We start from the raw sequence: 12731 nt of genomic DNA, 5'->3' as shown, positions 1-12731 counted from the left end.
TCAGGCTGTCCAGAGCCTCATTCAGCCTGGCCTTAAACACTCCCACCAACCCAGGCTGCTCAAGGTCTTGTCCAACCTGGTCTTGAGCACCTGGAAGCATAGAATCAGTCAGAGTTGGAAGGGACCACAAGGATCAGCAGGTTTCAACTGGCCCTGAACAGGGACAGGGACACCCAGCCCTAGATCAGGCTGTCCAGAGCCTCATTCAGCCTGGCCTTAAACACCTCAAGATGAGGTCTTGAGCAACCTGTTCTAGTGGGAGGTGTCCCTGCCTATGGTGAGGGGATTGGAATTGAATGAGCTTTGAGGTCCCTTCCAACCATTCTATGATTCCTTCTCTCTATTCCTGTTTTTCATCCTCATTTTAAGGATGAGCATCCTGCTGGGGCTTGGGATTCAAATAGTCCAGGAGCAGTAGCTGAGAGCTACCTCACTGCACTTAGGTCCCCATAAAGTGGCCATCTTTTGGGCTTGCTTCAGGTGGAACACTTGAACCTCATCTTCTTCCTCATCAGCTCCTAAATGAAGCAGGTCATGACTGCTATATTGATGTCATGGTTAGAGGAGGCTCAGATTTAAGCTTCCCCAAGCCACATTTTGTAGTGTTTCTGGAATGCTTTGGGTGTTTGCTTTCAGCTCTGCTGTCAGGCTTGGTTTGGTCTGGCACAGCTCCTGTTCCTGAGCCCCAAAGAGCTGTGGCATGTCAAGGAGATGTGTAAAGCCAGGGTTAAGATTTCAATCCTTTTAGCCAGAGCCAAACATCTGTTGCCAATTGAAGCTGTGAGCTGCTTCCAAACTTTGGAGCTACCCTGGCAAATGAGGTCAATTTCTGAAGATTTGTCAGGACAACCTCTAAAAAACAAAAATCAGGAGATTTGCTTCAGTGAGAAACAGAGAAAGTCATAGAAGCAGTCAGGTTGGAAGAGAGCTCCAGGCTCACCGAGCCCAGCCTAGCACCCAGCCCTGCCCAACCAACCAGACCATGGCACTAAGTGCCCCAGCCAGGCTTGGCTGCAACACCTCCAGCCATGGGCACTGCACCACCTCCCTGGGCAGCCCATTCCAATGCCAATCACTCTCTCTGACAACAACTTCCTAACAACATCCAGCCTAGACCTGCCCTGGCACAGCTTCAGGCTGTGTCCCCTTCTTCTGTCCCTGGCTGCCTGGCAGCAGAGCCCAACCCCACCTGGCTACAGCCTCCCTGCAGGCAGCTGCAGGCAGCAATCAGCTCTGCCCTGAGCCTCCTCTGCTGCAGGCTGCACCCCCCCAGCTCCCTCAGCCTCTCCTCACAGGGCTCTGCTCCAGGCCCCTCCCCAGCCTTGCTGCCCTTCTCCAAACACCTTCCAGCACCTCAGCATCTCTCTGCAATGGAGGAGCCCAGAGCTGGACACAGCACTGCAGGGGTGGCCTGAGCAGTGCTGAGCACAGGGGCACAAGAACCTCCCTGCTCCTGCTGCCCACACTGCTCCTGAGCCAGCCCAGGATGCCATTGGCTCTGCTGCCCACCTGGGCACTGCTGCCTCCTCTGCAGCTCCTCTCTGCCAGCACCCCCAGGGCCCTCTCTGCCTGCCTGCTCTCAGCCACTCTGGCTCCAGCCTGCAGTGCTGCTTGGGGTTGTTGTGGCCAAAGTGCAGAACCCTGCCCTTGGCCTTGTTCAATCTCATCCCATTGGCCTCTGCCCACCCATGCAGCCTGGCCAGGTCCCTCTGCAGGGCTCTGCTACCCTCCAACAGCTCCACAGCTGCTCCTAGCTTGGTGCCAAAGAAGAATGTGTTTGATTCCCCTGTCAAGAATGGAGTTTAGCCCCGAAATAAGGAGGTCTGTAGGTGATGTCTGAAGTACCTGCATGTGGCAGTAAAGCAGACAAAAAGTATTTAGCATTTCCCTGGAGAGAAAAATAAAAAGAGAGGCTTCTAAATGGTTTCTGAGCACCTACACCTGGCAAGCAGGCAGAAAAAGGAGATATTGATCACTGATTATTTAGTACTGACACAAAAAGATGCAATGAGTTTGAGGATCTCAGGGTGTTGAGGGGGGGAGGGAGTGAATATGAAACATCCAAAGGGAGAATTAAAGCCAAAGAAATTCCAGAAAGCATCCCCCAAAAAAATGAGAATTAAAAGCAAACAAATTGCACAAAAGGGAGAATCAAAACCAAGCAACCAAGTTCCAGCCTGTCCCCTTCACCCAGCGAAGGCCACTGGCATCCAGCCCCTCTGTGGCCCAATTTAGGGCAATCTTTCACTTCTCTGAGCTGACCTCAGACTACAAAGCAGAAAATACCTCAGGCAAAATGAACATCTGGTGGAGATGGAAAGATTGAGCTTCCCTGACAGTCCTGTCTGAAGTAATTTGTTCTGTAGCCCACAGAGAGCTACCAAATCCCTGGGAGGAGGTCCACAAAGTTTGCAGTTCTCATTTCCAGATGAGGAGCAGCCCTTGGGCAGAAAGGACAGTGATATTCACCTTATTGCCATGGGAGGGCTTTCAGAGAGTCATAGAAGAGTTTCAGTTGGCAATGAGCTCCAAGATCATCCACTCAACCATTGGCCCAACCCCACCATGGCCTTTAAACCACAGCCTCAAGTGCCATGGCCACAGGTTTCTTCAACACCTCCAGGGATGGGGACTCACCTCCCTGGGGAACCTCTTCCAATCCCTGTCCACTCTTGCAGCAAAGAAACTGTTCCTCATCTCCAACCTAACCCTGCCCTGGCACAATTTCAGGCCATTTCTTCTCCTTCTAATACCTGATTCCCACACCACATCCTGGGGTCCAGGCTGGTGACACATGCACCTGGTGGGTGGAGCACTGCTGGATACAGGACTGGCTTGATGGCCCCACCCAAAGAGTGGCTGTCAATGGCTCCATGGCCAAGTAGGCACCAGTGACAAGTGGAGTCCCTCAGAGAGCAGTCCTGGGACCAGTCTTGTTCAGCATCTTTGTGAGTGCCAGGACAGAGGCATTGAGTGCAGCCTCAGCAGGTTTGCTGCCCACACCAAGCTGTGTGCTGCAGCTGCCAGGCTGGAGGGCAGGATCCATCCAGAGGGACCTGCACAGGCTGCAGAGGTGGGCACAAGCCAAGCTCAGGAGGTGCAACAAGACCAAGTCCAGTGTCCTGGGTTGGGGCAATGCCTGGGCAGTGCCAGGCTGGAGAGCAGCCCTGAGCAGAGGGACATGGGGGTGCTGCTGGAGGAGAAGCTCAGCAGGAGCCAGCAGTGTGCACTTGCAGCCCAGAGAGCCAAGCAGAGCCTGGGCTGCAGCAGCAGCAGTGTGGCCAGCAGGGCCAGGGAGGGGATTCTCCCCCTCTGCTGTGCTGAGAGCCCACCTGGAGTACTGCATCCAGTTCTGGAGCCCCTGGGACAAGAGGGCTGTGGAGATGCTGGAGAGTGTCCAGAGCAGGGCCAGGAGGATGCTCAGAGGCTGCAGCAGCTCTGCTGTGAGCACAGCCTGAAAGAGTTGGGGCTGTGCAGGCTGGAGCAGAGGAGGCTCCCAGGGGACCTTCTTGTGGCCTTCCAGGATCTGAAGGGGGCTACAAAAGAGCTGGGGAGGGACTTTTGAGGCTGTGAGGGAGTGGCAGGAGTGGGGGGAATGGAGCAAAGCTGGAGGTGGGGAGAGTGAGGCTGGAGGTGAGGAGGAAGTTGTTGAGCAGGAGAGTGGTGAGAGGCTGGAATGGGTTGCCCAGGGAGGTGGTTGAGGCCCCATGGCTGGAGGTGTTTGAGGCCAGGCTGGCTGAGGCTGTGTGCAGCCTGCTCTAGGGTAGGGTGTCCCTGGGCATGGCAGGGGGTTGGCACTGGCTGCTCCTTGTGCTCCCTTCCAACCCTGCCTGATTCTATGATTCCAGGGAGGAGACCCCAACCCTTACCTCACTGCAACCATGGAGGATTTGAATAGAGATAACTCCTGATTTACACCACCTCTTCTCTGTCTCCCACTGAGAGAGGCATGGGTCAGACCCTAAAAGACCTCTAGAAAGCCAAGTGCTTGGTGGAGGTGTTTTAGCAGCCAGGTTAAGAGCTGGGTTTCAGCACACATAGCCCAGGGACACTAGATGGCAGGGCAGCTGCTTTGGAGGAGTTCAAGAAAGGCATCTGCCAGAGTTAATTTCATGTCCTTCCTTTCCTTTCAGCTTGTAAGAGTGTTGAGAAGTCTCTGTGCTGGCTTTTGGGGTTGAATCAAGGCTCTGGCTGAAAGCTGAACTCAAAAAGGGTTTGGGTTTTTTTTTTTAAACCTAGTCTGAGGGTGACCAAAAAAAAAATCAAACTTAGAAAGAAGCAGTTCTGGGCTCCTCCATTGCAGAGAGATATTGAGGTGCTGGAAGGTGTTTGGAGAAGGGCAGCAAGGCTGGGGAGGGGCCTGGAGCACAGCCCTGTGAGGAGAGGCTGAGGGAGCTGGGGGGGTGCAGCCTGCAGCAGAGGAGGCTCAGGGCAGAGCTCATTGCTGTCTGCAGCTGCCTGCAGGGAGGCTGTAGCCAGGTGGGGTTGGGCTCTGCTGCCAGGCAGCCAGCAACAGAAGGGGACCCAGCCTGAAGCTGTGCCAGGGGAGGTCTAGGCTGGCTGTGAGGAGGAAGTTGTTGTCAGAGAGAGTGATTGGCATTGGAATGGGCTGCCCAGGGAGGTGGTGGAGTGGCTGTGCCTGGAGGTGTTTGAAAGGAGGCTGCATGAGGCACTTGGTGCCATGGGTTAATCAGAAAGGTTAGGTGCTAGGTTGGAGTGGATGATCCTAGAGGTCTTTTCCAGCCTGGTTAATGTTGTGATCTCCATGGCAGATCAGTCAGAGGTGTCCCTTGCAGAGCAGCAGCAGTGAGCACCAGCAGGACAGTGGCACTCAAGCAGTGGCTGTGAGCAGCCAAAACCCTGTTCTCCATTCCAAGGCTGCTGAGGGGCACTTTGAGAGCACTCATCACAGTCCCTCTGCCCAGGAGCAGTTTTGCCTCCAGCGTTTAGTGAGGTGGCAGGTTGGACTCAGTGAGCTGCAAGGTCTTTTCCACACTGGTTAGTTCTGTGACAGGACCATCCAGCAGCCATTTGGCCAGACACAGAGTCCTATGACTTTATCACTCATGGAAGGGACCCTAAAGATCATCTAATGCCACAGGCAGGGATGCTTCCCACTAGCCCAGGTCACTCAAAGCCTCATCCAATCTGGTCTGAAACACTTTCAGAGAGGAGGTGTCCACAGCTTTTCTGGGCAACCCATTCCAGTGTCTCTCCACTCCCCTAGCTAAGAACTCCTTCCTAATGTCCAAGCTAAGCCTGCCCTGCTCTAGTTTCGAACCCTTGCCCCCAGCTCTATCACCACCACAAGTGCCTGAACCACAGCTCCTTTGGCAAAGGAGGTTATAAAAGCCCCCCTGTGCCTGGGGTTAGGACCTGTGCCCTTTCCCCCAGCTGAAGCCACAGAATCACACAGCTTTAGGGGTTGGAAGGGACCTCCAGAGGTCATCCAGTCCAAGCCTCCTGCCAAGGCAGCATCACCCAGGGTAGCTCACACAGGAATGCAGCCAGGGGGGTTTGGGAAGGCTCCAGAGAAGGAGGCTGCACAACCTCTCTGGGCAGCCTACACTGCCACTCTAAAGAAGTTTGTCCTTGTGCTGAGCTGAAACCTTCTCTGTTCCAGTTTGTAGCTGCTGCTCCTTGGCTTGTTGCTGATGACAACCACAAAGAGTTTGGCTCCCTCCACTCGACCCCCACCCCTCAGCTATTTGTACACATTGATCAGATCTCCTCTCAGCCTTCTCTTCTCCAGGCTACACAGCCCCAGGGCTCTCAGGCTCTCTCCATAGGAGAGATGCTCAAGACACCCACTCACCCTTATGGCTCTCCACTGGACTCTCTCCACAGGTCCCTGTCTCTCTCGGACTGGGAAGCCCCAAACTGGACACAACATTGCAGCTGTGACCTCATCAGTGCAGAGCAGAGGGGCAGGAGAACCTCCCCAGCCCTGCTGGCCACACTTCTCCTGATACCCCCTCAGGCAGCAGAGAAGAGGATGGACTCTGCTGCTAGAACAAGGCTGCAGCCACACATTTGCACGCACAAGAGCTGTAGAATCACAGAAGCAAGCAGGCTGCAAGAGACCTCCAAGCTCATCCAGCCCAACCTAGCACCCAGCCCTGGCCAAGCAACCTTTGCAAACTGGACAAAGCCCAGAGAGAAAAAAACCCCAAAAAGGGCTGAAAGACTGAATTAGTGAAGTGAAAGAGATGCTGGGATGGGAGTTGCCATAGGAGCCAAAAGAATGTATTTTTAGATTGCTCTTGCATCACATCTTCTCCCACACAGAAACTCCCATCCCCTCAAATCACCTCTAGAGAGGAGGGAAAAGAGGAGCAGCTCCACTTCATCAGCCCTGCTGCCTGATTTCTGAGCTGGGGGGAGCCCATGTTGGGCTCTGATACTGCAGTTCCCCTGAGCACCTGGAAGTTAAGAGACAGAAAGAGGTCTGTGGCTGCTATCCTCTGGTAATTTCAAGTGCAGGACTGACTTTTGTGTGCTCCTCTAATCAACATTCCACTGTTTCCTGCTTCTGCAAGTGCAGCTCACTGCACTGCTCTGCTGAGACCCCACCTGGAGTCCTGCATCCAGCTCTAGAGCCCCTAGGACAAGAGGGCTGTGGAGATGCTGGAGAGTGTCCAGAGCAGGGCCAGGAGGATGCTCAGAGGCTGCAGCAGCTCTGCTGTGAGCACAGCCTGAAAGAGTTGGGGCTGTGCAGGCTGGAGCAGAGGAGGCTCCCAGGGGACCTTCTTGTGGCCTTCCAGCATCTGAAGGGGGCTACAAAAAAGCTGGAGAGGGAATTTTTAGGCTGTGAGGGAGTGGCAGGAGTGGGGGGAATGGAGCAAAGCTGGAGATAGGGAGAGTGAGGCTGGAGGTGAGGAGGAAGTCGTTGAGCATGGATCAGGAGTGGTGCAGCCAGCAGGAACAGGAAAGTTATTGTGCCCCTGTGCTGGCACTGCTGAGACCAAGCCTCAAATTCTGGGATGAGTTTTGGACCCCTCACTCCAAGAAGGACATTAAGGTGTTGGAGAGTGTCCAGAGCAGGGCAACCAAGCTGGGGAATGGTCTGGGAAGGAGCAACTGAGGGAGCTGCTGGGGGTGTTTGCTGTGGAGAAGAGGAGGCTCAGGGAGACCTCATTGCTCTCTACAGCTCCCTGAGAGAAGGCAGCAGTGAGGTGAGGGTTGGGCTCTGCTCCCTACTCTCAGGTGACAGAAGGAGAGCAAATGGCCTCAAGTTGTGTCAGGGAAGGGTTCAAGTTGGGCATGAGAAAAAAAGGCTTTGCTGCAAGAGTGCTCAGGGACTGGCACAGGCTGCCCAGGGAGGTGCTGGAGTCTCCATCCCTGCAGCTGTGTGAGAAAGGAGTGGCCACAGTGGGGTTGGGTTGAGGGTTGCACTTGATGACCTTAGAGCTCTCTTCCAGCCCAGACACTTCCATGAGTGGTACCCCTGGGAGCAGTAACACACACGGAGGGGTGGAGAGAGCAACTTAGAAAAGCTTCTGCCCCTCAGGCAGCTTCATAAAGTCAAATCCTGAAGCCCTTCAGAGCCATCTCCTGCCCTGGCTTCACCCAGTCAGGATTCCACCTGGTGCTGAACCAAGCCAGTCTGAACTCAGCTACAAACCAAGGCAGAGTTTCAGCCACCCTGACACAAAAGAGCTTTGAGGTTTATTCCAGTTACCTGTTCAGAGATCTTCAGACATTGCCTCCAGGTCCCCTCAGTGCTGCTCCAAATGCTGCCAGCTCCAGTCCTGGCGCTGCTGCAGGGTCACAAGGGGGGAGCAAGAAGCAGCTAAACACAGCAGAGCTCAGCCTAAGTCAGCAGCCCAGGCAGCACCCGTGGGGGAGGGGGGGAAGGTCAGAGCAATCAGCAAGCCTAGCCCTAGCTAGCCGGGGGGCCAACCAGGCCCCCCGGCCTTTGATCCCCTCCACCAGGCACCAGTGTGCACCAGGGACACTCACCTGTGGTGACAGGAGGAGGATCCTCTGCCCAGTTGGGCAAGCTTGGGGCTGCTGCCTGTCCTGGGGCTGCTTAAATAGGGCAGTGGGCAGGGAGGGCAAAGTGGCCACAGCTGGGGTGGGAGGAGGCTGCAACAGAGCCCAGGTGCTGTGGGTTGAGAGGGGGAAGGGGAAAATGAGAGGTGGGAAAGGGATAGGTGGGTTGGGAAAAGGGAGGTGGTGCTGAAAGGATAGGGAGAGGGAGAGGAAAAGGATGAAGATGGAGAGGAAAAAGGTGGAGATGGAGAGGAAAAGGAAGCTGAAGGAAAATGATGGAGAGGAAAAGGAAACTGAAGGAAAAGGATGGAGATGGAGAGGAAAAGGATGGGGATGGAGAGGAAGAGAGGAATGTTGAGGTTAAGGATGGAGGTGGAGAGGAAAGGAGGGAGATGAGGGAGAAGAGAGAGTAAACCCAAGCACTACAAATGCAAAGAGGAGGGCAGTGTTTGCACTGAAACAGCCTGGGCATGGCCAAGCCTCTGCCATTCCTGCTGGCAGCAGCAGCAGACCCCTCCAGTGCTCACTGTGCTGGCTGGAGAGGAGCAAGTCACAGCTGTCTGGGAGGAGAAGGTGAGGAAACAAAGAGGGAAAGTAAGAAAGAAGAATGAAAAAGAACAACAAACACAAATTCTAAGCAGAAATAGGCACACAAAGTGTGAGGCCTTTCAGCAGGTCCTCCACGGGCCAGCAGTGTGCCCTTGTGGGCAAGAGAGCCAAGGGCATCCTGGGGGGCATCAGGAGAAGTGTGGCCAGCAGGGCTGGGGAGGTTCTCCTGCCCCTCTGCTCTGCACTGGTGAGGCCACAGCTGCAATGTTGTGTCCAGTTTGGGGCTTCCCAGTTCTAGAGAGACAGGGACCTGTGGAGAGAGTCCAGTGGAGAGCCATGAGGATGAGTGGGGGAGTTGAGCATCTCCCCTGTGGAGAGAGCCTGAGAGCCCTGGGGCTGTGTAGCCTGGAGAGGAGAAGGCTGAGAGGAGATCTGATCAATGTGTACAAAGAGCTGAGGGGTGGGGGTCGAGTGGCTGTGGCCAAGCTCTTTTGGGTGCTCAGCAGCAACAAGCCAAGGAGCAGCAGCTACAAACTGGAACAGAGAAGGTTTCAGCTCAGCATGAGGAGAAACTTCTTTAGAGTGAGGGTGACAGAGCCCTGGAGCAGGCTGCCCAGAGAGGTTGTGCAGCCTCCTTCTCTGGAGCCTTTCCAGACCCACCTGGCTGCATTCCTGTGTGAGCTACCCTGGGTGATGCTGCCTTGGCAGGAGGCTTGGACTGGATGAGCTCTGGAGGTCCCTTCCAACCTCTAACACTCTCTGATTCTGTGATGTTTGATAGTCACACACTGGTTGCTAACTCACAATTCCTCATGGGAGAACTCATTGGACTAATAATGTCTTCAGATTCAATGAAGTCCATCCACAGCACCTTGTGATTCCATGAACTGCTTTGTTTGGTCAGGGGTAGAAAAGATGTCAAATGCTTTCCCCCCACCTTGTTTTGTTTGGTTGGTCAGTTGGGTTGGGGGGTTCTGGGGGGTCGTTGTGGGTGGTGTTGTCATTCTTGTCTTGGTTTTCTTTCTGCTTTTCTTTTGGGTGTGGATTTTGGTGGTGGTGCTGGTGGTGCTGGTGGTGGTGGTGCTGGTGTTGGCATTATTGGTGGTGCTGTTGCTGTTGGTGGTGTTGATGTTGTTGGTGATGCTGTTGGTGGTGGTGATAGTGGTGGTGTTGTTCTTGCTGTTGGTATTCTTGCTGGTGGTGTTGGGTGTTGTTGCTGCTGGTGGTGGTATTGTTCATGTTGTTGTTGATGTTGGTGTTCTTGCTGGGGCTGGTGTTGGTGTTCTTGGTGCTGGTGGTGTTGCTTCTGGCGTTGTTGCTGTTGGTGGTGTTGATGTTGGTGTTCTTGCTGTTGGTGTTGGCATTGGTGGTGGTGGTGTTGCTGTTGTTGCTGGTGGTGTTGTTCCTGTTGGTGTTCTTGCTGCAGTTGTTGCTGGTGGTGTTGTTGCTGTTGGTGGTGTTGTTGTAGTTGCTGGTGTTGGTGTCCTTGCTGCTGTTGTTGCTGGTGGTGTTGCTTGTGTTGCTGTTGGTGGTGTTGATGTTCTTGCTGGTGTTGGTGTTCTTGCTGCTGTTGTTGCTGGTGGTGTTGCTTGTGTTGCTGTTGGTGGTGTTGTTGTTGCTGGTGTTGGTGTCCTTGCTGCTGTTGTTGCTGGTGGTGTTGCTTGTGTTGCTGTTGGTGGTGTTGATGTTGTTGCTGGTGGTGGTGTTCTTGCTGCTGTTGTTGCTGGTGGTGTTGCTTGTGTTGCTGGTGGTGGTGTTGATGTTGTTGCTGGTGTTGGTGTTCTTGCTGCTGTTGTTGCTGGTGGTGTTGCTTGTGTTGCTGTTGGTGGTGTTGTTGTTGTTGCTGGTGTTGGTGTTCTTGCTGCTGTTGTTGCTGGTGGTGTTGCTTGTGTTGCTGTTGGTGGTGTTGATGTTGTTGCTGGTGGTGGTGTTCTTGCTGCTGTTGTTGCTGGTGGTGTTGCTTGTGTTGCTGGTGGTGGTGTTGATGTTGTTGCTGGTGTTGGTGTTCTTGCTGCTGTTGTTGCTGGTGGTGTTGCTTGTGTTGCTGGTGGTGGTGTTGATGTTGTTGCTGGTGGTGGTGTTCTTGCTGCTGGTGGTATCGGTGTTGGTGGTGCTGGTGGCATTGTTGATGTTGGTGCTGTTGGTGTCATTGGTGTTGTTTGGGTTCTTCCTGTTCCTCCTGTTGTTGCTGCTCTTGCTGTACTTGCTGCTCTTGCTGTGGTCTGAGTTTCCCCCCTCCAGCTCCATTAGTTGATGTAGATGGCAATGTGCAAACCTACAACCTGCCTCTTTAGACCCAAACCGAGAGCTGTTCGCTGGCTGCTTCCCCTCTTCCCTCCTTCCCTTCTCGTCCCTCTCTTTCAGCAGCAGAACCCCAGGGCTGCTTCCAAGATGCTCTGACATCCATCCCCCCTATCCTGTAGCTAATTCTGGCTCTCCTTCTGCTCTCTAGCTGGGATGTTGGATGTGGGCCCCTTCCTGCAGGAGCTCAGCTGGCACTGGCACGGGCGGCTGTCCTCAGCAGACGTCAGCTCTGGAATGTGGCAGGGGATCCCCTTCCAGCAGTCAAGTGTGGTGCAGGAAATGCTCCTTGCTATTAATACTGCCTGTGGTGGTGTTTTATTTGGTTTGGTTTGGGTTTATGAGCAAAACTTGGCAAGTGTGATGCTGTGAAGACTCATTCTGACCCAAGTGCTATGGTGGATGCTGGCATCAGACCAAGTGGGTGACTTGAGTCCAGTGAAATTAACCTCCTTGGCTTATTTTTCTTCCCCACTCTGTCATGTTAGCCCTCAGGACAAATAATTACTGCCCTAATTTAAAGGGGAGGGAGAGGAAATATATGTTTTGGGAGCCTGATAGCATAGTGAAAGGTGAAAATCAAGTCTGCTGTAGCAAACCCTTGAGGAAGAGTTATTTTGTTCCTTCCAGTTGGCAGGCAGTCACCAGTGGTGTCCCCCAGGGCTCAGTGCTGGGACCAGTTCTCTTTAATGTCTTTATCAATGGTCTGGATTAATACATTGAGTGCTCCCTGGGTGGGTTTGGAGGTGACACTGAATTGGGTGACAGTGCTGACCTGCTGGAGGGCAGGAGAGCTCTGTGGAGGGAGCTGGCCAGGCTGAATGGATGGGATTTAACAAGTGCTGGGTCCTGTACTTAGACTCATAGAATCAGGCAGGGTTGGAAGGATCAGCAGCCCCACAAGGATCAGCAGCCCCACAAGGATCACAGCCCCACAAGGATCAGCAGCCCCACAAGGATCAGCAGCCCCAGAAGGATCACAGCCCCAGAAGGATCACAGCCCCACAAGGATCACCAGCCCCATGCAGCCTTCGATCGCCCATTGGCTGAGTAAGATATCCACAACTCCTGCTAATGCTCTCCCTGAAGCCACTTTGCACCACTTTCCTAGGGTGAAAACACAAAGGGGGTGGGTGGGAAATAATCTCCTCGCTTATGAGTGTGGAGAGCTCCAGGATGGAGCAATCCTTCAGCAAGATGATGCATGGGCAGGACTCTTCCTCCGCGGTTCAAGCTGTCCTGGGAGCAAGCGAGAGGACCTGGGGGAGGAGGTCGCTGGTAGGCAGATCACATCCGAGTTGGCTGCCCTGGTCGAGAAGCTGCCCTGAGATGTTATGCAAGGAGCTGTTTTTTAGCAACCCCCACCAGGCTCCTCCCCATCAGATCTGCCTGGCAGAAGAGCAGAAGGAGCTGCAAACTGCTCTGCCAAGAGGCTGATTAGTCCCGGGAGGACCATCCAGCTCTGGCTGTTTATGGCTGCTGCATAGCAGCAGAGGCTCCTAGAACTGTTTTGGGTTGCAAAAAGCCTCTGAGATCAGCCAGTCTAAGCAGCAACCCAACAGCACCATGCCCATTTAACCATGCCCCCCTCCCCCAGTGTCGTGGCTATAAGTCACTTGATGCCCCCCGGGATGCTATCTCTGCTCGCTTGGCCACAAGGGCACATTTTAACTCTCCATCCTTTATCTCTCCTTCTTCATCATTTTCCTCTCCATCTTCATCCTTTTCCTCTCCCTCTCCCTCCTTTCAGCACCACCTCCCTTTTCCCAACCCACCTACCCCTTTCCCACCTCTCATTTTCCCCTTCCCCCTCTCAACCCACAGCACCTGGGCTCTGTTGCAGCCTCCTCCCACCCCAGCTGTGGCCACTTTGCCCTCCCTGCCCA

The 12731-nt window shown here is 54.1% G+C and overlaps 1 long non-coding RNA gene across 1 annotated transcript; it reads right to left on the bottom strand.

The window, feature by feature from the left end:
• Positions 1–399: 399 nt before the first annotated feature.
• Positions 400–1842, bottom strand: LOC135181519 (uncharacterized). The gene is made up of 2 exons (XR_010304903.1): positions 1727–1842; positions 400–852 (listed from the first exon to the last, which is right to left on the bottom strand). It is a non-coding gene; the product is annotated as an uncharacterized LOC135181519 (long non-coding RNA).
• Positions 1843–12731: the final 10889 nt, after the last annotated feature.

Source organism: Pogoniulus pusillus, chromosome 15 (assembly GCF_015220805.1).
Source record: "Pogoniulus pusillus isolate bPogPus1 chromosome 15, bPogPus1.pri, whole genome shotgun sequence".
NCBI classification, from domain to species: domain Eukaryota; kingdom Metazoa; phylum Chordata; class Aves; order Piciformes; family Lybiidae; genus Pogoniulus; species Pogoniulus pusillus.
This window is presented reverse-complemented; position numbering and strand designations above follow the sequence as displayed.